The 25,435-nt window shown below is 45.1% G+C and overlaps 1 protein-coding gene across 1 annotated transcript in view; it reads right to left on the bottom strand.

The window, feature by feature from the left end:
• The window catches only part of CHST3 (carbohydrate sulfotransferase 3), an 89,807-nt gene extending 67,273 nt beyond the window's left edge, over window positions 1-22,534 (bottom strand). Inside the window, exon 1 of the mRNA XM_083148599.1 lies at window positions 22,012-22,534. The gene's annotated coding sequence lies outside the window, so the exon portion shown is untranslated. The remainder of the gene's footprint in view (window positions 1-22,011) is intronic.
• Window positions 22,535-25,435: the final 2,901 nt, after the last annotated feature.

Here is a 25,435-nt window from a genome sequence, read left to right on the forward strand (position 1 = left end):
TGAAGGGGAACGACCATCAAAAGATTTTTCTTTCAAGTGGCTGCATGCGAGTGGATGAGTAAGCGTACACATCCACTCGCATGCAAATGTGGGGAATTGATTGACGAAGGGGGGGGTGGGCGATCGTCAGGGCAGCGTTAAACTGTTTGCTAGGCTGGGAATAAACGCAGCCTAGCAAACAGGTCTGAATCAGGCCCACTGTACCGTTATGCAGCGTGCAATCAGACACTGCGGAATCTATGCCACAACTAAGCCAGAACACAGCCGCACTGCGTTTATTTATGCGGGACACAGATAAGACTGTCTCCAAGATACATTTCCATGCCAGTAATAGTTTATTGGTAAAGATTAAGTTACTCCAATTAAGTTTTGTTATAAAGATTGTGAAATTCTGATGTTCTGTGTACGATTCAAGTTACAGAATTGACATGCTTGTTAAATACATTGTAGAATCAGTCACATAAATCCAGAAGCCAGCTTTACATTGGATGGAGACCAGAACAAACAACATATAGGGAGTAAGTGAAAAAGTAATGATATGGTTTTATAGTAAGCTTGGGTTCATTGTAATATAGAGGACTAATAGGTCAGAGCTCGTCTGATTGATTTGGGGCACTGGTCTCCGTCAAACTGTCCCTTCAAAAAATCTCTTCTAGAGACAAGCTGGAAGCCCCTTTCTACTAGAACATACATGTCACTGAGCTCGCAAATCCCACTGCACTGTTTCCACTACACATAGAACTGCAGTGGTCATTCTAGCACCCGCCATCTTTGAAAACCCATGCAGTTCCTCTACCCTGCCTGGGGTGTCACTGTCCACTGTAGTGCTTCTAGCACAGTGTGGTCTGTATATCAGCAATGATATGCTAACCACACCTGTTCTAGAAACACCACAGCAGACAGAGACACCCCAGGCAGGGAAGAGGAACTGCACAGGTTTTCAAATATGGCGGGTGCTAGAATGAACACTACAACTGTGCTGTTATGTACACCGCATACATACATGCATGCTCACCTCTCATCTCCTCACATACACCTGTTCTGCTATTGACACATAAATATCCCTTATCCCTACTGACCTCTCTCCTATATCTCACATGGATATCCTCTGTTCACACACACCAGAGCTGGTACTAAACTCACACATCCAATTTAGGTCATAAATCAAAAATTAAATTCCCAGATTCCGACGTGTCCCAACATACGATTCGCTGATCGTCAGACTCCAATGATTGGTGATTTGTCGGGGAATCAACAAAATCCAGCATTTCTAAAATCCAGATAATTTGGGGGTCAGAATCAACAATCAAAGATATCCATAACCTTGCATTTTTATGCTTTCTCAATCCAGGCATCGAATAAACTGGGAATTGCAGAATTGTAATAATGTATGGGCCCCTTAACATTTGCTCACAGTTTTATGGACCTTAATTTATGCAAAAATCCACTCTTCTCATTTCACCCCTCACATTTCTACTTACAGTAAGAATCCTATACATCAGGGTAGATTCGAGGTAGTTCACCATTCTCCCCTTGCCTGGGTCAAGGAATCTGCAAAATTCAACAAACTTGATTTGGCGAGTCTGGGCTTTTTACATGTTAATTCCCAGACACATTGCAGATAATTGGAATCCCCTGATCGCTGGATTGGATCAGCATTGGGGAATAAGAAAAATTGCCATTAATACATATATCCACATTTAAGATCTCTGGACACCTGTATCCAGGGCTATTTTTCAGCAGGCTCCAGCAGGAACTGAGGCCCTTATTCTAGTTCAATCTTCTGACAAAATATTTATTAGATGGACAAAACCATGTGCACTGCAGGTGAGGCAGGTGTAAAACCCCACCCAAATCTAATTATCTCTGCACAAGTAACACCTGCCTCACCTGCAGTGCACATGGTTTTGTCCATCTAATGCTGTGTACACACGGGGGAGATATATTGCTCAGCCATATATGGCTGAGCAATATATGGCTGAGCAATATATTGCTCAGTTTCTCCTTTACATCAGCGACCAGAGATGGTCGCTGATGTAAAAGAAACTGCCGGGGGGAGCCCGGCAGTGGTAATCAGCTGGTCGCAGGAGCATGTTCCTGCGACCAGCGATCACCACAGGGGCAAAAACGGGAGCGCGCACCCGGCGATATATCGCCGGTGCACACTCCCATTGCGGGCAATATGGTCGCTCAGCGACCATATTTCCCGCGATTTTGCCCTAAATCGCCCCCGTGTGTACGCACCTTAAGAAATATTTTGTCAGAAAGAGTGAACTAGAATAAGGGCCTCAGTTCCTGCTGGAGCCTGCTAAAAAATAGCCCTGCCTGTATCTATTGTACCATACTAATTGCCAATGCTTACCCTTTTGTCATTGCCCTACACAACCACGGTGCAGAGGAAGTAGGAGGACTGGGGTGTAGAAGAGAGTAGACCCATGAGAGAGGGGAAGAATGAGCATTACATTAAAGCTGGGTGTACAAAGGAGCGATTTGCACCCATCCAACATATCTGAACCTAGGTACACATTGAATGATGTATAGAAGGACATAGCAACATATTGCTCTCCCTCATTATACACTGCTGCATTCACTAGCATTATCTTATGGTTTAATGTACAAAACATCAAACCTGATGGCATTACAAGCAACTGCATATTGGGTGTACACACACTAGATAGCCTGGCCAATATGTTGATCCAATTCGGCCAGAAACAATATATTTAGCCAACATCCCTCGTGGGTACCAGCTTTAAGGGCCCCATACATCAGCAATTAATTGTGACAATTTTCAGATATGGAGATGATTGCCACAATTAATTTTAGATGTGTGGGCTCCCCCTTTTGGCAATCCCAATCAAAATGGCCAATCGATTGCTTAATCAGGTTTTTAAACATGCTTAATAATCTGGTATTATCTGCAGATCTTTTTTATATGTGTGGGCATTCCCAATTCGTCTTCTTCATCTATTTACATTATGAACAGCTGAAATGACAATCGATTGGGGCAATTTCCAGATATGAAGATGCAATCTTTAGATGGAAAAATCTGCCGATCACTGAAATAAATCTGTAATGTGTGGGCAAAGTCAGATAGATTGTAAAATCCATTTTTTCTGGCCAAAATATCCCTATATCTGAAAATCCATAAATTGTGATTGCTGATGTATGGGGCCCATTAGGCCAGGCCATCCCGATAACCTTGTAACTGCTATAGAGCAGTTGCATTAATACAGAGGTTGCTCCCGGGTGTCAACTGCCAAGTGCAGACTCCTCCTAAGTGACAGTTGCTGTGTGTTGCACAGTAGGAACCAGCATCGCAATCAGACTGGCATCTCCGGGACCCTCGGATTGATGAAAATGGGGATTAACAATGCCATTCCCCTTTTAGTGGCATGTGCAGGAGGTGTTCCCCGGGCCAGTTGTCATCACACTTTGGGCCAGATATATTATAGCAGTGCATATCACACCCCTATAACACTTCCTGCTTTGCCTCATTAACGAGGCGAAGCAGGTATGGAAATCGACAGGATGTATTGTCTGCCGAATCGGGGGAGCGCAAACTCCCCCCTCTGGTGAGGTCCCTTTGAGGAGACAGCACATCAGCTCTTAGGGCCTTATTTTGGTTCATTCTTTCTGACAAAATCCTTCTTAGATGGACAAAACCATGTGCTCTGCAGGGGGGGCAGATGTAACATGTGCAGAGAGAATTAGATTTGGGTGAGTAATTTTGTTTCTGTGCAGGGAAAATACTGACTGCTTTATTTTTACACTGCAATATAGATCTCACTTTGAAGTAAAACCCCACCCAAATCTAATTCTCTCTGCACAAGTAACACCTGCCCCACCTGCAGTGCACATGGTTTTGCCCATCTAAGAAGGATTTTGTCAGAAAAAATGAACCAAAATAAGGCCCTTAATGAGGCACAGTCCCCCCTCCCCTAGCCGGCTGTACTGGGCATGCGCAAGATCTTGCTACTCATGCAAGATCTCCATTGCAGCTTGGAGCCGGCAGCAGGGACAGCGCTGTCCCTGGTGTGGGGATAGGGCTTCACCACCCTGCAGCTTCTGACCGTTCATTTCAAGATGAACACAGATTTATCTTCCAGATCCATGCGGGCAATGTAATGAACAGTGGTGGACTGATTTACAAAAATAACTACAATTAAGAGGTGTACCTGTGTCTATTATTCAATATTCAATAATGCCATATTGTATTTCTTTTTTTATTAAGATGCAAACATTTCAATGAGTTAAAACACGTGTCCAAATCCCCAGACATACAATGCATTTGCTACAAAAAAAAAAAACATGCGCCAGTTTGTGCCAGGTTTACAATTCCACATTTATGTTGTAGAAATATGTTTTATGCATTAGGCTTAAATGCACAAAGAACTCCTTCCATGTATGAAAAAACATGCTACAATAGGATTCCATGATTATGATATAGCAGAGAATTCTTAATCAGCCAATCAGAAGCATCTAGCTAGTACTGGCATTCGTCATCCTCATCAGTGCGTATATGATACAGCTACTGACAGGTGAAAATTCGAGTATGCATCTGTTTGCAATTATGAGAACATACCCTTACTGTACTCTGCATATGTTATACTTGCACTCTGACAAGGCAATATTCAATCATTTCATTGTTATTGGTTTAAGCAATTATAAAACAGCAACATTTAAAAATTCTGACACACATGGTCAAAGCAAAGCTGGGTGTAAATTGACTGGTACGTGTTACTAACATGTAACTAACACGGGCATGCCGAATTATTCAAAAACATTTCATTTAACTCTTTCATATCCAGATGTTTTCACCCATATGCTCTAGTCATGAAGAATAGAGCTCTTGCCAATGGGAGAACAGTTGTGCCAACAATGCTCGCGGTGCATGATTCATTACTGATTGTAGCCTGGAGATGGTGTCATTTATTTTTGCTGCTTTTTTACATTTAAACATTGCCTGGATCTGTGGTGAATGAAGATGGAAAGGAGGAAATCTTCCACATCTGGTATGTTACATCTGACGTTACAAAGGAAGCCGTACGCCTCCCATCTGGAAACTTCAGACATAAAAAGTTCATTCTTTTTGACATAAGAAAGTAACATGATAGCTTAAAACAGCTTTGTGTGTCACTTGATGTGCCTTTAAACACAAGCTGCTTATGAATGCTGTGTGAACGCTGGCAGGATGTAAGACAGGCGAGGTGTATTTGTAACAGTTCTGTAGTGTTCTAGTGGTTCAATGCATGGCTTCATCTGCAAATCTGGGAGTAATTAAGCTATTTGAATAAACCTAATTTTTGGTATTTTATTTTGCTGTTGCGGAGCGCTGAACCGAGCTATCTGATTGACGCCCTGGCCTAGAGGACTGCCTTTTTTACATACAGTACTAAATCTACGCAAGCACAGTGATGCTGACAGCCTGTTATCCCAAGTGCCAAACATCTGCATTGTCCAATCTGGCAAACTGCCTGGCCAATATGGAAATGCCTAGGGCCGCTAGCGCTTCAGCTAAGCAGCTGAATCTATTCATGGAAGATCCACTAAAAGCTTTCCATACATGTGCTAATTCTGTCAAGTATTTGGTCATATTTGCCCATGATAATAAAAATCCAATATAACTGGATTTCTTACAACAATCAGGACTGAAAATGTTATTGGGCACTAAATAACTAAGATCAGCAAAACTTGTTTGTAACGCTGTTGTTGGGTCAGACACACATGTGCATGGCCAGCTTGACCTGATGTTCTCGGTGCAGAACAGATCATTTGATAGGCTAAATTGCTTGTAAATCAGTGAAGGCTGCAAATATGTTCCTAGTAGATTCACAGATCAGACTTAAGGTGCGTACACACTGGGCGTTTTTGACCATGAATGATGTGATAAAAATGCTGGCCGATAAATCGCTCAGGATTTACTACTAGGAGCCTATTTAAAGTGGTTGACTCGTTCTGTAAAACAGGGTGACAGACAGACAGACAGTGGGGCCGCCTGTGATGCGGGAGTCCGCCCCAGAGCTCACTGCTTATTGCCCACCCATACACAAAGAGATTTTGAGCTCAAAGTAGCCTAAAACGGGACAATTGAGCTACTTTGAGCTCAAAATCACCTAGTGTGTATAGGCCTTTGCATTTTAATTCATCATTAAAAACTTTATGTAATTAAGGTGTTCCGGCTAAAATGATATAATCAGAAAATCCTGAGCAACAGAGAAACCAACGGCATCCTTTTCACACTGCTAGGTTCACCCTACGGCATATGGCATATTTATTTATTTATTTATTAACAGTTTCTTATATAGCGCACACAGATTCCGCAGCGCCCTTTACAGAGCATATTTATAATCAAAAACACATAACAAATTACAGTACAAGACAGTTTAGGACAAGTACATGGTTAATATGGATAGTTGCACCAGGGGACAGGACACTGAAGCAATTATCAGGGTGGCAGAGGTTTATATATTCTAGAAATGCACATAAGGAGAGAGGGCCCTGCTCGTGAGAGCTTACATTCTAAAAGGGGAGGGTTAGACAGACTGGGGTGACACAGAAGGCGAAGAAGTGAGCTTAAACAGGTTAGGTTGAGAGATTGTCAGGTTTTATGCAGGAGGGTGGGAAGAGGTCAGCTTAGTCTTTAATATTTTAAGTCTAAAAAAGCGCTGGGCCATCCAGGAGTAGACAGCAGAGAGACAGTTGGAGATATGAGTGAGGATATAGGGAGAGAGATCAGGAAAGGATCGGTAGATTTTGGTATTATCAGCATAGAGGTGATAGTGGAAGTTAAGGAGAGGTGTGCATTTTCAAAACAGACAGTGCATATGCAAGCAGAAAGAGTAATATTCAAACAGTGCATATGTGCAGTTCCAAGCAGCTTGGAGTTCTCGTAGTATTGTCTAAGGAATATGTGATCATTTTATAGAGGGATAAGAACATAAATTGCTACTGATTCCAGCTCAGGAGTTCTGGTTGTCTCACAGCTCACTGAGCAAGATCTGTATCTGATGTCACATACAGCATTTATTCATCTGATATCAGATGCCAGCCACATTCATTTGGGGACCATGTTCCATGACTTACTTCCAAGACTTATATTAATGCTGTCCACCTTTCTAAAGGCTTTCATGTAAAAATACATCCTCTATCTGACGTATGCGAAATTGTACCCAGAAGATGGAGATGTTTTACACATCCTTTAAGGCTACAGTAACACCTAAATATTTATGCTATGAGATGATATTCCCGGATGCGGCAGTTGCATCATTGAGGATTTCTGCCCAAAAGGCAGGTAATGGAATATACTGTAGCATTGTCATCAGAGTATTGTTCATGCATTCTACCTATACTCATTATATCCATGCCATGAAGAAGTGTGTTTTTGTGATTACGCTTACTGTAACTACATTTATGCTGTGCATGCATGGGTCGGTAAGGTTAGGCAGATCAATTACTTTATTTGAGAATGGAAGAACATAAAACTGATATATTTATATATCAGATTCCACATGCATTGCTCAAACTTTCTTAATGACCAATTAATCGCAGACTAATTAGAAAAGGTGATAATGAATATTAACACGTATGCAATATTAACAGTGTCAAGTGGCACATATGTGTTATATTGCCTAGGGACATTACAGTGTCATCTGGAATGGAGGTGAGGGGTGGGTGTCTGTTATTAAACCCCAACTGATGCGACCTCTGAGGTTTATCAAGTTGCCCATCACTGTTTTATATCATTATATTGAATTTTAAATAAAACAACTAATGCATCTATAGGAGTAAGGTTAATTGTGCTTTGTTAGTGATTATTGCAATATGTGACCGGTCACCGGGTTGCACATCACTTAGCCCAGGGGTTCCCAATCTTTTTGGAATCATGGCACCCTAGAGTATCAGAATTCTTTCACGGCACCCCAGGCCAAAAAAAAAAAGCTGAATAAATCTAACATTAAGTAGATTGGGTTTATATGCGATTCTAAAGGTCAGTTATGTGGTAAATGGCCGGGTTTTGCTTCTTTTTGTACACATTTTATGATTGCCAGCCACCCGGAGCTGGTTTTGCCCATAAATAATTTGATTTGGTCCTGAACCACCAACCAAGGGCACCCCTGCAAGTGTCCCAAGGCACTCCAGGGAGCCACGGCGCACCGTTTAGGAACCACTGACTTAACTGATCAATGTGCAAATGAGTCACATTGTGGCTATCACAGTTCTATCATTGAGATGTTAAGTACACCTGTCCCAATTGCATTGACAAAAGGTCATGTAACGTGTCCTGTTTTGATAAAACACAATATCAAAGTCACATCTCAAAGGATAAACTGTACTCACCCAGTTCTTGAAATCACACTCAATCTTCAGATTTACAGGTGTGGAATTTCTAAGGCTTTCTTTATGATCAGTTTCCTACTGTACTTCAGGATCATTTAACTTTTACTGGAGTGCAAACAAGGCCATCTTCTCGCTATACACTGACAGCTGAAGTCGGGGGTGGAAAGAACCCGTCTCACAAGAGTATGCAGTATGTCATAATACAATGCACTCCTCTTTAATACACCTTTTTAAAACTTTGGCATTTAAGATAAACGTTAATTTTTTTTAGTTATAGCTTTTACCTACACACTTTCTTTATCTTTTCCCACTGAAAGGCATAACACACTGCAGCTAGTTTGCTCTTGTTGGTGTAATCAACACTACTTTACACATTAATAATGAATGACTTGGTTTCAAACGCTTCGGAAAGCTCTTTTATTCATGCCACACATGTCAGATTTTAACAAAGCCGGGTTTAATGAGCAGGGAACACTACTTTAGTTATTCAAATGTTAACAGATCATCTTCACCAATAAAGCCATTGCTTCTCGTCAAGTAAACGAGAAGCAATGGCTTCCACAGGATTTTGAATTTCTTTTTTACAAAAGCCGATAACTTTTAAAAACAGGAACGATGAATTCTATGGAGTATCTGGTTTGGAAATATAAACATAATATATGAAATTATCCAATACAGTCCAATGATCCACCAATGATCCAGTATGGTTGGCATTTCAAAACATATATGGGAATATTAACCATCAGCAGGTATCAGTCCCTCACCTACAACTCAAGAGATCCAAACTGCCCTCTCAAAAGACACACAAGAAGTCCACATGGTGTAGCTGAGGCCAATAGGGTAGAATTGGCCTAATAGGCAGTTGGAGCACCTAAAATGCTCTTCAAACCCTGATTGGCCAGAGTAAAAACATGCCCTAACACTAAAGCCAACAGACAACTTAACTCTGCTGCTAAATTATGCGGACTCATCCCGGTAGATTCAATTCCACCTGGCATATGAAATTCCTTTTGTCTCCTTACCCTGACAAGAGGTTAAACATAGTAGATAATAGTAGATGCTACCAGTACTTCGGACTCACTAGAATAAATGTTGTAAATCAGGGATGAGCTCTCCAGCTGTTATTGAACTACGCATCCCAGAATTCCCCGATACATTTTTTCTATTTGGCCATGCTAAAACTGTTGCAGGGCATGCTGGGATGTGTCGTTCAAAAACAGCTGTAGGGCAGAAGGTTCCTCATTCCTGTTGTAAATGGACCCATCAGAAACCAGTTACACTAAAATAAGCAGCAAAAAAAAAACATGGGGCTGTCCCACGAAAATCGTATGGCTAAATGGGGAGTGTTTTCTCTTTCCCAAATGTGCTTTTTATTGTAGAAGTGTTTTTACGTGTAAAACATTATTCGTTAGGATTATTACTAGCTCTATATACACTGGCATTGAGGGGCTGGGATTGAATCTTCTTCTCAGCTAACAGGTAAGATAATATTGTACCAGGCCCATGTTATCGGAACAGAAGTTCTTTCTTGAATATTATTTTTGGTAGATTGACAAGAACTACAATCTGTAAACTCTAGTCTGATTTAAAGTATTGCTTTTAGCAATTCATAGATAAATGGGGTGATGTTCACCCATTGTTTGTTGTTGAGGAATGTATCTATCCTGCCAAAGGAAGGGGGTATATGGGGTGGGGTCCAATCATTTAACACATGTCTGTGGACAATAATTCCCCTTTCAAACCACACAAATACCCCCGGGTCGACCCAGGTCACTGTGTGGTGTGAAAGGGCCTTTTGAAAAATACTGGGTCCAGCAACCCAGCAATCCGACCCGGGTAAAATGAAGGGTTCTACCCGGATCAGACCCGGGTTATTGGGTAGTATGAACGAGTGACCCGGGGTGGAGCGACCTGGGTCCCATTCACTTCTATGGAGGAGGCAGCAGTGTGGTTTTAGTGCTAGTTACGTTTAGTACCCAAACTCTTAACCCTAACAATAATGTCCTACTAACAATATTACCTTAACCCTTATGCTAATACCTAACACTAATACCCTACTAACACTAGTACCCTAACCCTTGATCCTGACCCCTAATACTAATACCCTACTAACACTATTACCCCTACTTTTAATCCTAACCCTTAACACTAACACCCTACTAACACTATTACCCTGACCCTTAATCCTAACCCCTAAAAATAATACTCTTATCATTAATCCTAATACAATAACACTAATAACCCAACCCTCACCCTTTACCATAACCACTAACACCCTAATTTAACCCCTAATCCTAAAAAGACAGAAATGATGGGCTGAATGGTTCTTCTCTGCTGTCAAATTCTGTTCTTTGTAGAAGTAAAAAACAAAACAATATTACATTTCTTTAGTTATGTTTATAATACTACTTCCTCTAACATCATTTTATTAAATTCATGCATAAAATGTATAAAAAACAAAATCTATGTGGAAACTGAGGCACAAAAAGATCTCACAAATGTGTCTCTATTCTTTGTACTAGCATAAATTACAGAAAACTTTTACTTTTTTTTTTACCATTTCAATCTGTCCCTACATTTCTCTTGTTTGGTGTTTTTTAAATTGTGCTTAAATCCATTTAGATGTTTTTCTTGCCACTCTATAGATTATAACCACGTACACTACATGTATCTTAATTATTAGAAAAGTGCTAAGGTGAGGAAAGTTTAAAAAGTCTTCCCTGGTAATTTCCTTGATTAGAGTAAGGAAATTCAAGACAGCAATGACAAATGAGCAGCAAAATCTGCTGATAAAAAAGCGCAGTGCTGTAGCCTTATAAGGACCTAGAAATATAAACTGATTTGTTTTCACACAAGTTTCATAAAATGTAGAGTTGATTACATGTCCTCCTTATATTATAACAGGGTCATTTGTCAAAGATGATTCTGTGTTCAGAGCTGTGTTCTATGAATATATTATATTATAAGATACAGATGCTTGCAGAAAAGCACCTAGGGTTGGATTTGCTGGTAATTCAATACCTGTCAATGCATATATAATACAGCATTACTTTGAGCTCATTGGGACTAGATGCATTTTTAGATAGAGTTTCTGAACTGTGAAAATGACAAATGAGAATGAAAACATCTACCACACATTAAAAAAAGAAAGAAAATGCAATAGAAACAGTGGCATATAAATGATTCAAGAACCTGAGTAAAATAAATTGGGGGTTAATCAATAATAACTGCAGACATACAACATTCAAATACAAATGAGCCTAACTGCCAACCAATCAGAGGGTGGAACACTGCATAGCCTGTCCCTCCCCCTAGTACTGCCATGGAACCAGTTATGTCTGGTCTCCAAGGTTCCATCTCTGCCTTAAGAAGAGCCGAACAGGATCCTCCAATTGAGCATATGTGATTCTATCACTATATCACTTATACCCCTTTTACACCGCTGAAAAATCCGGGTCAGTGGCGTGTCAGACCCGGACCTTCGGCGGTGTAAATGGGGTCAAGCCGTGTCCATTTACACGGGTCCTCTACCCAGGTCCTGACCTGGGTAGAACACGGTTAGGACCCGTGTAGAGGCCGGTGTAAATGTTCCCGCTGCGGGTCCAGGCACCCGCAGCGGGTCCGTGCACGGCATGCAGCGCTGGGGAAGCTGTCCCCAGCTGCTGCAGGAGGAGAGGGGTGTCTGCGGCTGCTGAGGGCCTGGGGTGAACTGTCAGGCTGCTGAGGGGGGAGATGGAGGGGATGCTCCCCGCTGCTGTAACTCCCCCCTGCAGCCGCGGGGCCGGGAGTGGAGGCAGCGGGAATCAGCAGTGCAGGTGGGCAGGGGACATCATCACCTGTAGAATCATATCATCACCCCCCCAGCGCGGGGTCCAGCCTCCAGGCAGCGGGGTCCGGCAGTGCAGGCGGGGATCCATTCAGCGTATACGAAGTTGCCGGCGGGGTCCCTCCAGCGTATGGGCAGTAACCAGCGAGCGTCCCTGCGGCGGCTGGGAACTGCCGCTACTAGTTCCCATACACTGGGGGGACCCCGCCGGCAACTTCGTATACGCTGGATGGACCCCCCGCCTGCACTGCCGGACCCCGCTGCCTGGAGGCTGGACCCCGCGCTGGGGGGGTGATGATATGATTCTACAGGTGATGATGTCCCCTGCCCACCTGCACTGCTGATTCCCGCTGCCTCCACTCCCGGCCCCGCGGCTGCAGGGGGGAGTTACAGCAGCGGGGAGCATCCCCTCCATCTTCCCCCTCAGCAGCCTGTGATTTGATGCTGCAGGGGGGTCATAAGTTGCAGGGGGTGATGCTGCTTCAGGGGGTGTGTGATTTGATGCTGCAGGGGGGTCATAAGGTGCAGGGGGTGATGCTGCTTCAGGGGGTGTGTGATTTGATGCTGCAGGGGGGTGATGATGTGCAGGGGGGGGGGGTGATTTGATGTTGCAGGGGGGTGATAATGTACAGGTGGGGGGGTGCTGCTGCTGCTAGGGGGGGTGATGATGTGCAGGGGGGGATTGATGTGATGCTGCAGGGGGGGGGGTGATGATGTGCAGGGGGTGATGTGGTGCTGCTGCTGCAGGCCATTTGTAATGACAAGGCAGGGCTGACCCAGGTCCAGTGTAAATGGTGCAGACCCTGGTCCGACCCAGGTCGAAGTGCTGTGTAAATGCAGTATAAAGCAGGGTCAGACCCTGGAAACTCCAGCGTTCAAAGACCAGGGTCGGACCAGGGTTTTTGGTGTAAAAGGGGTATTAGCTAGTGCCAAACACCCAATCACCTGAGCATGCCCTCAGACCAGTGCCTGTGTATGGAGCAAGGGGCCTAAGTTCCTGCCAGTCACTGGAGACAAGCTGGAATTTGTCATCCCCCCCCCCTCCAAAGCGCTGACGTTATATACGGAATTATATAGACAGAACTTTTAGCCGGTATAAAGGGACCAGAGCCCGCAGTGAATTGATAGGGCTCCAGTTACGTTGGACAACAACCGGTGGGTTATAGAATTTAATTTGTCAGAATTCCATCTCATCACTGCTTGCTGCAGCACATGCTGAGGTGCTAGATGGGAGCTGTCCTGTCCAACATTGCAGAAGTAAAGCCCCATACACACTAGAGGATATTTTAAAAGATATCGCTCAGAAAGGGCCTCTGAGCTATATCTTTTAAAATATCGTCTAGGGTGTAAATTTCCCATGTATCGTTAATGACTTAACATGTTGGTCGATTTCTGCTATATATCCAATGACCTGCATGTTCAGCGGGTCTCAGTGACGTCACTGAACAATATCGTTTACCAATATCTATTATTTATTAACAGTTTCTTATATAGCGCAGCATATTTCGTTGCGTTTTACAATAGGAGACAGTGATACAACAAACTGGGCATTTACAGACAGTCAAAGGTCAGAGCCAATTAACCACTGCAGCAGAAAGCTTCATTGGATGAGCAGAATTCAAACTTGGATCACATGTGCTGCTGTACATGCAGGTGCCCCTGTGGAGCTTGGAGCCTGGAGGCAGGAATTAGAGAATTCCCAAGTCCCACTCAAGTATATGGGCGGGATGTATTAAGGGAAAAATGCGGTAAAACCCCAGCTTTACCGCATTTTCCTATGTACTATTACCCGGCCGCACCGATATCGCCACCTTTGGGTGGCAATACCCTATAGAAGGCTATGGACTTTTCGCCACCTGCCGCCTCCACCACAACCCCGCCACCTTGCCGACCCTCCCTCTCCCCCTTCCTTGGTATTACCTTCTTACAGGTCCTCCTGGACCCCGGAAGGTAAGCCCTTCCTCCCCCAAGCAACACAGCCGGATGTCCTTCCGGCTGCAGGGGGGGCGGGGGAGGCACTGGGGACAGCTACGCTGAGCTGTCCCGGCTGCAAGGGAGAAGCACGCTCCCAGGAGGTGACGGAGACCCCCCCCGAAGACCACATTACAGGTATCGCAGGGGGCCTCCGTCATCGCACCGTAATGCCAGCCGCATGTTAGCACATATGCACTGGCATCGCGGCGGGGGCATGGTGAAGGGCTGCGATGTATATTAATACATCCCGCCCTAAGTCCTCTTAGTAGGTAGTAATTCTTTCACTGAAGCAGGGCTTGTTACTGAATCATTGCAATTCGTTAATAATTGAACCACCTCCCAATTTGTGGAGGGGTTACACCAGTTCTAGATGGTGTAACCCCATGGAAGCCTATGGGCTGCCTTCGTGTCCTCCGCCGCCCCACACCGATCAGCTCCTCCCCCCCCCCCCCTCACCTGTGTCCGGGCAGCCTCCTGCTGTGCTGCTTGGACTAGTGATCTCCTACCCGTACCTTTCCGAGTGCAGGGAGGAGGAAGCGGAGCCGGGTACGGGTCCAGGGAGGGAGGGGGGACCCGTTGCACATCGCCGGCCACAACGCAAAGGACAGCTCTTATCGCAAGAGCTGTCCTTTGCCTTAATAATCGCATATGTTAGTGCATATGCGATTATTAAATATGCGAATACCGGCGATGTGCAGCCGCATTTATTAGAGAATCCCGCCCGAAGTAAGCCAGCCTGCTTATTGCATCGCAATCTACCTAGCTGCCCCAACAGAATTCTAGAGTGAGTTCTAAATGACTGACATTATGACACATGCAGGAAAATCTGGATAACTCATGGCCGCTATCTGCATGGCTGTATGTAAGAACATCAGCCAGCCCCGCTGCTTGTCTGTTACAAAGCGCCCCCTCTCCTGCTGAGACAGCTGCACATATTAAATGACTATGCTTAAGTGGCTGTTGGCAGACCGATTTTGGCCCAATCATGTATTTACTGTAAAAATGATGTAAATCAGTTTTCTCCTCCACTTAGCAACAGGCCCTATAGTACACGGAAAGGACAACGTCTTCATCACCATGATGTTCTCCAACAGCTGCAGTGCCAAAGGGTACCCATCACTGACAGTTCTCCCATGTGAATGTTGTTTCTGTGGCCAGTCTCACTAGCACTCGGTGCATCTATTGGAGTGTGACATCCTAACAGCTGCTTTAAATTAACCTTAGAACCCGCATGTAAGGGTCAGAAATGTGTAAGTGGCCCGGTCAGTGTAGAGGAGGGTTGTGGAAAAATACAGATTAATGTATTTCCAGAACACTTTCCTCATGCAAATGCATTGCTGATTTGTATACAGACACAAATACGTACTTAATGACTCGTTGATCACAGACTAGCAAAAATGTGATAATGAATATTAGCACACATTGTGTTGTGCTATGTCACACCTATGTGTTACATTGCTCGGGGTAAGTTAGTGTGTCATGGAAAGGAGTGCTGCTAAACCCAGCTGATAAAATATTGGTTTTAAGGATCTGGTCTTAAAGGACCACTGTGTCTAAAATCCAAGTTGCCTTATATAAAAGTGCTAGTTGCTTATCTCAAATATTGACATTTCTGATAAGTGCCGGAAACTGTTGCATAGCCTATTCATCCGTACATGTTTTTAATAACGGTTTTACACAGCCAGCTCACAAAGCAGTTGCCCTTAGCCAGGTTTCTGGACCCATTTATATCAACAAGTAATCCTAAAGTGTGTATATGTAAAGATGTGTATGTTTAGCTAAACAATTATATATGCATTTAAATGATTAAAACCGTTATTATGAGCTTTATTAAAATGATAGAAAACAACTCAATAAATTTAGTTTGGGCTATACCCTACTTTAGGCATCCACACATGCAATGATCTACATACAAATGTACAGGTAATATGCTAGAAATCACTAGTATGAAACGGATGCTGATTGAAAACTGACAGTCGGGATTCCGATGGTCGTTTCTCCAACATCGGAATCCAGACAGTCAGAATCCCGACTTACACGGGCTAATTTCCCTTGTGGGGTTCACGAACGGCCATAGAGGAAACATAGAATAGGTGGTGATCGCAGCGACCCCAAAAGAGGCTAGAATGCTCTCGCTCCTGACAGTTGGGATTCTGATGTTAGAGAAACGACCATCGGAATCCCGACTGTCGGTAAGTTAGGAATTCTCTAAACCTATTAGATGCATTTCAATATTCCTTATTAAAAAACTGTAGAAAATGATGAAGAATTAGCACTGTATTCTCTATACACCTTACATGCAGTTACACCTTTATATGCTACTAAAGAGCTTTGATTTAGACAATACTTATTTTTTATTAATTTTAGACAGTCACAAGCATGTCAGAGAAAAAGCTATGGAATTGCTAATGTTCGCATTGGAAGCAAATGCCCAGAAATAAGAAAAGACGCCCACCGGAGCCATCACAAACTCATTGGAAATTGCATACATATTAACAGCCTATACATAAAAACAAGAAATATTGGAACCAAGGGATGGTTTATAATGGCTACACGGACTGGACGTAGCAGTAGCAGCACAGGAATTATGTTTAGCACATACAAGCTTGTAGCGGATAGCAGACTCCTGTCCCCTCGGAAATGGCCATGACACACGCACATTTTGCCAACTACTCCCCTTAAACTGCCAGATGACACCTCCGAGCAGTCACTGCCTGCCAATCACTGTAATGCAAGCCTCACTGTGAGCAGAGATCACAGTGGCACTTTGCACATGGGCACTGCAAATCAAGGCATGACTATTGTGTGCAAGAATGTATTAGGCACTATGTACTAGAGATGGGACGTTCGCAAACGAAGCAGTTCTTTTGGACGGATCACTGTAAAGAGTGAGCCGCTGATTTTTTTTATTTTATCGTGTATGGCCCACCCACCTGATGGTTGTGTAGGAATTTAAGGACAGGGGAAATCTCACGAGAGCTACCGACCTCTCGCAAGTTTTTATGCTTCATTATTATGAAATTAATCCTTTTTCAATGTGAGTCGATGACCCTTCTAAAAGATCCGTATCTTTTTACGGATTGATCGCTGGATCCAGCTCTTTTTAGTGACCCGTTTTGGCCATCTCTCCTATGTACACTACAATGTGTACAATATACTACACTGCAGAACTCCATTCAATCACAAACACTGTTATCCGAAATACAATTGGTAAGAAGCAAACACATGGTTGCCTACCTAACCCTCTCCCTCAGGGAGAAAATGCTCTGTTCCTGGACTTCCCTGGTAATGTATGACTACCATCACCTGTGTGGGAGCTAGGTAACTGATCAGAAAGATGTTTCACCACAGGTGAAAAGTGTTTTGAAGGTTTTAAGAAACACAGATTGCTTTGTGAAAGCGCCAGACCCGGGTCGCTGTCAGGTCGAAATCCCGGGTCGATGTGAACAGGGTATACACATTATGTTCTCATAAGCTGTGACGCAGTAAATATTTATATCAGCATTATTACTGTTGTGCATGGGGCACCTATCAGAAGAACACAGCGACTGAACACATCCCATGGAATAATGCATGTTTCCTGTGGTTATAAACAGCAGTTTGGGGTTTGTTCGCTGAGCTTCTGCTAGTCTGTGAGTCTTCCAGACACATGGATATACTCACAATAGAACAGAGAGCCATCCCAGATTCATTGCTTGTGGCTTTGAAGTCCCTTTTCCTTTTTGCATGTTCTAAGTGAATGTGAATAGTTATATGCAGGGCTTCTATGCTGAACAAACATCTTCAGGCTCTGAGCTTTATTCATTCCCTGCTGAATCTGTGCTACAGCTATTTCTTACCTAGAACGGCATTGCTTCCAGCCTGCTGTGGGGAATCAATTAGTAATTACCCCCTCCTCCTCTATGTGTGTTCTCCAGATTAGGGCTAACATCACAGTATTTATTTTACGGACATTTTCTACTATATAATAGACACATCTCCTGCCATACGTCCATTACATTTGTACTATCCAGTGTAAAGGGGCCAAACTGCTGCCAGGCAGTAAGCCAGCTGTTGGCACTTCCAGACTTGTAAGGTGAATATGCTGTAGTTAGTAGATCATACATACACTGTATTTAGCATCAGTAGCAAGTAAGAAAAGCTAACCATGTTCTGGGAATATAGCATTCCTTGTAGATGACTGTGTGCTGTGCTGTGCCACGTACCACTGTGCTGAGGACCGTGTACAATACTCCAGTGTCTGTCGATAATACAGGGTACTTTGCAACTTTAGGACCCTTTAAAACAGACCAGATAAATGTCGGCATTCCCATAACAAGATGTCAGAGCAGAGAAGTCATAGCAAAAATATAAAAACACAAGGGCACCTTAAATAGCACCACTGAGCTATGGTTAGGGGTAGACAGCTTTAGTCATAGATTGGATCCCTGCTGACATCTGTCATCGGTGCCTGAGGACACATTACACTACTGGCTGCCCATTAAGATTGCACATTCCACACTGACTTACTACTGCTGGAGTATTCTTTAGGGAGAATGCATAGATGTCACTACGGTCTATAGAGGAGCATGCATAGCTGTCACTACGGTCTATAGAGGAGCATGCATAGGTGTCACTACGGTCTATAGAGGAGCAGGCATAGCTGTCACTACGGTCTATACAGGAGCATGCATAGCTGTCACTACGGTCTATAGAGGAGCATGCATAGGTGTCACTACGGTCTATAGAGGAGCAGGCATAGGTGTCACTACGGTCTATAGAGGAGCATGCATAGGTGTCACTACGGTCTATAGAGGAGCATGCATAGCTGTCACTACGGTCTATAGAGGAGCAGGCATAGCTGTCACTACGGTCTATACAGGAGCATGCATAGCTGTCACTACGGTCTATAGAGGAGCATGCATAGGTGTCACTACGGTCTATAGAGGAGCAGGCATAGGTGTCACTACGGTCTATAGAGGAGCATGCATAGGTGTCACTACGGTCTATAGAGGAGCATGCATAGGTGTCACTACGGTCTATAGAGGAGCATGCATAGGTGTCACTACGGTCTATAGAGGAGCATGCATAGCTGTCACTACGGTCTATAGAGGAGTATGCATAGGTGTCACAACGGTCTATAGAGGAGCATGCATAGGTGTCACTACGGTCTATAGAGGAGCATGCATAGGTGTCACTACGGTCTATAGAGGAGCATGCATAGGTGTCACTACGGTCTATAGAGGAGCATGCATAGCTGTCACTACGGTCTATAGAGGAGCATGCATAGGTGTCACTACGGCCTATACAGGAGCATGCATAGGTGTCACTACGGTCTATAGAGGTGCATGCATAGGTGTCACTACGGTCTATACAGGAGCATGCATAGCTGTCACTACGGTCTATAGAGGAGCATGCATAGCTGTCACTACGGTCTATAGAGGAGCATGCATAGCTGTCACTACGGTCTATAGAGGAGCATGCATAGCTGTCACTACGCTCTATAGAGGAGCATGCATAGGTGTCACTACGGTCTATAGAGGAGCATGCATAGCTGTCACTACGGTCTATAGAGGAGCATGCATAGGTGTCACTACGGTCTATAGAGGAGCATGCATAGCTGTCACTACGGTCTATAGAGGAGCATGCATAGGTGTCACTACGGTCTATAGAGGAGCATGCATAGCTGTCACTACGGTCTATAGAGGAGCATGCATAGGTGTCACTACGGTCTATAAAGAAGCATGCATAGCTGTCACTACGGTCTATAGAGGAGCATGCATAGGTGTCACTACGGTCTATAGAGGAGCATGCATAGCTGTCACAACGGTCTATAGAGGAGCATGCATAGGTGTCACTACGGTCTATAAAGAAGCATGCATAGGTGTCACTACGGTCTATAGAAGCATGCATAGGTGTCACTACGGTCTATAGAAGCATGCATAGGTGTCACTACGGTCTATAGAGGAGCATGCATAGGTGTCACTACGATCTATAGAGGAGCATGCATAGGTGTCACTACGGTCTATAGAGGAGCATGCATAGGTGTCACTACGGTCTATAGAGGAGCATGCATAGGTGTCACTACGGTCTATAGAGGAGCATGCATAGGTGTCACTATGGTCTATAGCAAAGCATGCGCACATACCTTCTACAAGGGAGCAGGCAAATATATCACTAATACAGGCATTCCCAACCACTGTCCTCACGGCACACCAACAGTGCAGGTTTTAGTGATATCGTGGCTTCAGCACAGATGGTTTAATCAGACCTGCGGATGCTGCAGTAAGCAGGTTGCACGTCCCCCATTGATGTAAATGGGAGCCGGGTCTGATGACCCGGCGTACCCATTTACACCGCCCTCTACCCAGGTCCTAGCCGTGTTCTACCCAGGTCAGGACCTGGGTAGAAGTCCTGTGTAAAGGGACATGGCGTGTCCCATTTACACCGCCGCTATTCATTTAGGCAACAAAGCTAAATTGGAGTTCATTTTGGAAAGTGTTAAAAGCGATCAGCAGAGTTTACTGTGTATATAATACTCTATGTACTATACACTATAACAGATCAGCAGCATCAGGGTTACATGTCAGTGTGTATAACATGTGTGACTGCTGTCAGTGACCAAATCACATCTTCCGCTGTCACACACACACACACATCTACCGCTGACACACACACATCTACTGCTGTCACGCACACACACACACATCTACCACTGTCACACACACACATCTACCGCTGTCACACACACACACATCTACCGCTGACACACACACATCTACCGCTGACACACACATCTTCCACCCTATCTACATAGCAGCACCCAGACTAGTGTTATGAGAGGAGGTAGATTGCAGAACACATCAGTGAGGATCAATGTTAAACAGGTATATAGGGCAATATATGTTACATTCCTTTATTATGCATGTACCACACTATTACTACAATGTACTCCTTGGCTTACCCACCCCTGTAGCCTTCCCCAGCATAAATGGATGGGATTCCCTGCTACAACAAGTGGTTGTAGGAAAGCTATATATCCCTATCCTGTCCCCTACACTTCAGTACATGTGGCTGTATGGCAGCTATACATCCCCATGCCGTCCCATACATTTCTGCACAAGTAACTGAATGGCAGCTATACATCCCAATGCCGCTCCATACACTTCTGCACCAGTGACTGTAAGGCAGCTATACATCCCAATGCTGCTCCATACACTTCTGGACCAGTGACTGTATGGCAGCTATACATCCCCATCCTGCACCCTCTACACTTCTGCACAAGTGACTGAATGGCAGCTATACATCCCCACACAACCCCCCGCCCCCACCACCCACCCACTACACTTCTGCACAAGTGACTGTATGGCAGCTATATATATCCCCATGTCGCCCCATACACTTCTGCACAAGTGACTGTATGGCAGCTATATATCTCTATGCCGTCCCATACACTTCTGCACAAGTGACTGTATGGCAGCTATATATATCCCCATGTCGCCCCATACACTTCTGCACATGTGACTGTATGGCAGCTATATATCTCTATGCCGTCCCATACACTTCTGCACAAGTGACTGTATGGCAGCTATATATCCCTATGCCGTCCAATACACTTCTGTACCAGTGACTGTATGGCAGCTATACATCCCCATGTCGCCCCATACACTTTTGCACAAGTGACTGTATGGTAGCTATATACTGTATCCCTATGCCGTCCCATACACTTCTGTACTAGTGACTGTATGGCAGCAATAGATCCCCATGCCGTCTCCTACACTTCTGCACATAGCAGCAGCGTGTTCTCCCCATCCCATCCCCGGCAGCTGCTGCCACAAGGTCGCCCCCTTCTGCCGGCTACTAAAGAAGCAGTAATAAGGGGAGCGTGTACTCACAGTGCTGCAGCATCCAGTCCCAGCTTCTGCTCCCCCAGGGCTGTATTCTTATCTCGCTGTTAGTGTAAGATCCGAGCCGGGTGACAGACAGCCCGGGGGTGGTCTCCAGCCCCCCGCATGCCAGCAGCGGGCTCCTCACACTCCCTGGCAGTAAGGAAAAGTCAGAGCCCGGTCCCCGCGCTGTACACACTGACTCCCTATAGACAGGTAGCATAGGGCAAGCCCTCCTCAGGCATCGCACAGTCCTCCTGCATCTGCTCCAGCGCACCCTCCGGGAGACCTATGTACTATCAGGAGAGAAGTTGCTGAGTGCTCAGTGGGACTAAGTTGGCATCATCTCAGTGAGGTGGTCTGTGTCTGTGGGAGTGGGAGCAGGAGGAGTGTGGAGGGTATCCCTCCTCTCTCACCACCCTCTCTCCCCTCTCACCACCCTCTCCTCGTCCTGTCCCGCATATCCCCCTCTCCTCCCACCAACTTCTTCTACACTCCCATCCTCTTCCCCCTCCCCTTCTCCAGGGATCCCTACGAACAACGATCCCTCTGTTAGCTTTGTCTCAGGCTAGCACCAAGTCTGCGCTCTTGCCTATCTGGCACTTTCCTCCGGACAGTCGTTTCTTCTTCTGCGTGTTTTCCTAAGGAATGATTATTTACTGCTGTCCCCACAGTCCTGTTAATGTAAGGGCTGCCTGCAATAAATTGCGCTCATGCATTATAAGGCAGTACCGTGCAGTCACATCTCAGCAATGCTGGACCAGCGGCTACTTCCCACTGGCTGCATGCTCTGCTAATAAATGTGTGCTAGCAGAATGTACCCAGGGCTGTGCTCCTGTCCTTACCGCTCACTCTTCTGACCGATTCAGACCTGTTCACTGTACTGCGTATGTAAATGCCTCCCGTTGCCCGGTCAAACACCCCACTGCATCCCCCGTCCCAGCTGGGCGAATCCCCTCTCTAACATGCGAGAGGATGTGTACACCAACACGGTATCCGGACTATTTGTCTACAGCTAAAAGATAGACAACAATTAGGTAGAGACCATTAGTTAGACAAGCAAAAAGGTTGACATGCAAAAAGGTCGACATGCCAAAAGGTCGACACTGCCATTAGGTCGAAAGTGTCTAGGTCGACAGTGAAAAGGACGGCATGGGGTTTTTCACAGTTTTTTTGAGCCGACATGTGCCGACAGGCAGTATTTCATGCCCTACCATCCACTAGGGCGTGGTGTGAGAATAAAATAGTGTGCCGAGCGCAGCGAGGCACCGTGCCCGAAGCATCGGGAGCGAAGCGAGGGGCTGCGGTTCACTTCAAACTGTGTCCATGTCAAATGTGTCGACATTTGTGTCGACATTTGGGGTAAAAAAACCTGTGAAAAACACCATGTCGACCTTTTGACTGTCGACCTAATAGCAGTGTTGACCTTTTGGCAAGTCGACCTTTTGGCATGTCTACCTTTTTGCTTGTCTAACTAATGGTGTCTACCTAATGGTTGTCTATCTTTTTGCTGTAGACAAATGGTCCCGCTTCCTACTAACACTGGGATGCCTGGGTGTTCCCCTGCCCACCCCTTCCCTCCCACTATGGAGCAAGTGGCTCAGTGAGCCATTCGATCTCGGGGATTTGCGCATGTGTAAATCCCGACCACATACTGTCACCAATTCGAACTTTCCAACCTCTTAAGGCATACTTGCCTAACATTACGGAAAAGCAGGGAAGCTCCCAAAAATCGTTTGGTCCTGCCAGCCCCTGGGGAATGTGGGCAAGTCCCCTGTTTTCCCTGAAGGTCCAATTTGCCACCCACAATACAAGGAGGAGGGCCAGCGAAGTAGAGAAGTATTCTTATTATAATTTTATTTATAAGGCGCCACAAGTATTTTGCAGCGCCGTACAAAGGAACAATACAGGGAGACAAAACTTGGCATAACATTGAATAAATAACAAAAATAAGTATGCCTCTAAGGAAAGTATGGAGGTGAGGTCTTCGAAGTTCCACAGCAGCCACCTGCATTAAATACAACAAGGATCCTTATAGACATCCTTGATTTTTTGATAAGCATATTGGTAGTGCCTCCCCAGATCCTGGTGCCCTAGGCAGATGCTTAGCCAGCTTTGGCGATGGGGATGAATTTGGCCTGGTAAAGAATGGGTCTGAATAAACCCCTTTGTTTTATTGTCGGACAAATGTTTTCTACAGAAAAGGATGTTGTAGTAAGTGCAAGGAAAGTTAATAAAGTACTGTTTCTCTTTCATCCAGTCCGGTGACACAGCTTCACCTTGGGATGTAGGAGGGTCCGCATGAGCAAGGCACCTATTGCTGAAGACTTTCCACTGGCTGCAGGCTCCTCCCCTTCTGCATCCCATGATGCTCCAGTTCATTTTAGGTGCCCACAGGAGCGGGTGCTTTGCTGATCGGCTGCTGCTGCAGCCGGCTTTTTTGCTGGATTTTTTTACTAGAATAGATAGGTTTTTATTATTTTATGAACTATACTGTCTAGTGCAGGTTCTCTTTTTACACCAGTGAGCTGCTTTTAATAGAAGCAAGGCACACTGAGAGCGCAGCAGAGGCTGACAGAAGTGCGTCCTATCAGTGCTCTGTGTGCAGGGGTGACTGTCTGCACCCGCTGCACAGTGCTTACCCCAGCTTTGCTGGGGTTTGCCTGTGCCCTGGGAGTGCTCCGGAACCGGCTCCTTACAGAAGGGGATCGTGGGGGAAGGACCTCCCGCGATGGTGGCCGCCATCTTGGAAGGGTGTACAGCCTGAAATCCCTCCGGGGAAGTGAAGGCTGTTACAGGTGTCCGTCTGTGCTGGACGACTCCAAGTGATCCTGGCTTCAGGGGAAGCACTTGGAGGTGAGGAGACACTATTGTGGGAGCGGCTAAAGGGGGAAAGGGCACCAATACTGGCTTCCCACCCCGCTGAAGCAGGGACTTGGTCCCTTCCTACTTGTGTGCGGGCGCCATTTTCTCTCTATAATGTGGAGCTGAAGTTTGGCTGAGCCTGTTTGCAGCACACAGAGTGACGTCTCCTGGAAGCGCTACCCCCATTGACGCTGAGAAGTCGCTGACAGCAAGCAGACAGTTAAGTACAACTGGATACACTGCCTTGTACTTTGCCTGATATTGTGCACCGTGGGTTAATCATGACTGACACGGGTGATGATGATGCTGCTGCTGTGGGGAGGGGGGCCAGGGTTTCATGTCTTTAAACTGCAGTGTTTGCGGGGTTAAATTTAGGGATGTGCACCGGCCACTTTTCGGGTTTTGGGTTCTGATTATCTTGAGGTTTTGGATTCTAATGGGTTTTGGCAAAACACCTCCTAAGTGTTTTGTGTTTGGATTTTTTGGGTTTTGGGTTCTGATTTTTTTGTTAAAAAAGCATAAAAACTGCTAAAATCGCAGAATTTGGGTTTTTTTTTTTTTTGCTCCT

The sequence above is a fragment of the Crinia signifera genome, chromosome 6 (genome assembly GCF_055691185.1).
Source record: "Crinia signifera chromosome 6, ASM5569118v1, whole genome shotgun sequence".
NCBI classification, from domain to species: Eukaryota; Metazoa; Chordata; class Amphibia; order Anura; family Myobatrachidae; genus Crinia; species Crinia signifera.